The sequence below is a fragment of the Temnothorax curvispinosus genome, unplaced genomic scaffold (assembly GCF_003070985.1).
Source record: "Temnothorax curvispinosus isolate PA1 unplaced genomic scaffold, ASM307098v1 QBEX01004419.1, whole genome shotgun sequence".
Lineage (NCBI taxonomy): Eukaryota > Metazoa > Arthropoda > Insecta > Hymenoptera > Formicidae > Temnothorax > Temnothorax curvispinosus.
Window position 1 is genome coordinate 1,023 of NW_020214199.1, and position 1,796 is coordinate 2,818.

General features: G+C 42.8%; 1 pseudogene; it reads left to right on the forward strand.

The window, feature by feature from the left end:
- The first annotated feature begins 240 nt into the window (after nt 1–240).
- Nucleotides 241–643, forward strand: LOC112453504 (annotated as a pseudogene).
- The last annotated feature ends 1,153 nt before the right edge of the window (nt 644–1,796 follow it).

The window sequence follows — 1,796 nt, forward strand, 5'->3', positions numbered from 1 at the left end:
AAGAAGCATTCCACTTGCAAGACTTAAAGAATGGGAAGATTAGTCTCACCAGCCTAGCAAAACATGTAGCCCAGGATGTAAAACTCCAAAATAAAAGTTAAGTTAGCCAGTTTGCTTCAAGATGATGACTCCATTGACTGGTTCGACAACTGTGGGCTATTGTAGACGTCGATCTAATTCAATCTGACAAGGAGCTTCGCTCGTATACTGCTGGACGCATATCGATAGTTGACCGTTACGATGACACATACTAAGCAGACTGCTCGTAAGTCAACCGGAGGAAAGGCGCCCCGGAAACAGTTGGCCACTAAAGCTGCGAGGAAGAGTGCCCCGACCGGTGATATGAAAAAACCTCACTGTTGCCCGACACCGTCGCCCTTCGTGAAATCCGTCATTATCAGAAAAGTACAGAATTATTGATCCGTAAATTGCCATTTCACGAACTCGTCTGTGAGATCGCTCAGGATTTCAAGACTGACCTCCGTTTCCTAAGTTTTGCTGGATAACTCTCCAAGAAGCTAACGAGGCGTACTTTGTAGGTCTTTTCGAAGACACGAACTAGTGCACTATTCACGCTAAGCGAGTTACCACCATGCCAAAAAATATTCAACTGGCACATCGTATCCATGGCGAGCAAGCTTAGACGCAACAAATTTATAAAATAAATAATAGTGTCGAGAGCTGTGGATTATTTGCACGCTTTACTCTGCCTTACTCCGGAGTGACAGAACTGAAGAAGAAGAAGAAAAAGAAGAAAACGATTTGTGCTCTTCATCTATGGCCTTTTGTGGATTTCAAAAATTGTATTTTGAAGAGAATTTAGTTTTTATTCTCAATTTGAAAAAGTATGGAAACCAACGCTTAATCATTATTGGATGTTGCATAAGAATGGATTCAGTCAATTCAAGACTGAAACGGATTTTTGTTTTTTTTCGTACTTACTGTACTTGAGGGTCATCACTCGGACATCAATTTCCCAAAGTATTAAGGCGCGCTTTTCAGAAAAACTCGGGAAAATCGACTTTGAAGAATTCCGACCGCGCTATGTACACAGAATTTTAATTTTAATGTAAAAGGACCCCGCACGTTTCTTATGGAAAACCGGTCCCGGTGGATTTGGCTGAAACTTTGGAAATTTGTAGTTTACGTGATCCTGATAAAAAGTTCTCATTGCCCCAACTTGATTCATTGAGCCGTATGAGCTCTAGGGACCGTCGAAAGTAGGAAATAGGCGACTGCCACTGCCACCGTCCGTCACTAGTCGTGTAGGCAACCATCTGTTAATTCTTTCCTTCCCTTCACCCCTCTCTCTCCTCTCCCTCTTTTCACTTATCTTTCTTTCTTTCCCTCTCCCCTCCTCTTTTTATCACCCCGCCCCTTCCTTTTACCCCTCTCTTCTGCTCTTCCATTAGTTTCCGTTATTTTACGTTAGTTTACTTTATTTTACGTTATTTTACATGATTTATCCGAACACCTTTTCTTACGAGCAAGAAGCGAGGATTCAACGTTATGTCAGATCTAATCGAATCTTCCGGATTATTGGAATCTGAATGTGTCACTTTAAAGGATTTTACCGTCGGCATTAGCGTTACCCAATGTGCACCACGGGGAGGTTGCGCGATCGGAATTTGCACATCATATGGCCCTGGCACATCATATGAAAAGGGCTATTTTGTGTGTGTGTGTGTGTGTGTGTGTGTGTGTGTGTGTGTGCGCGTGTTTATGTCAGCAGAAATAAGGACCTCGCGATTCGTCACTCCCGCAGTATTTTATGACTCCAAACCCTCTCTGCTTTG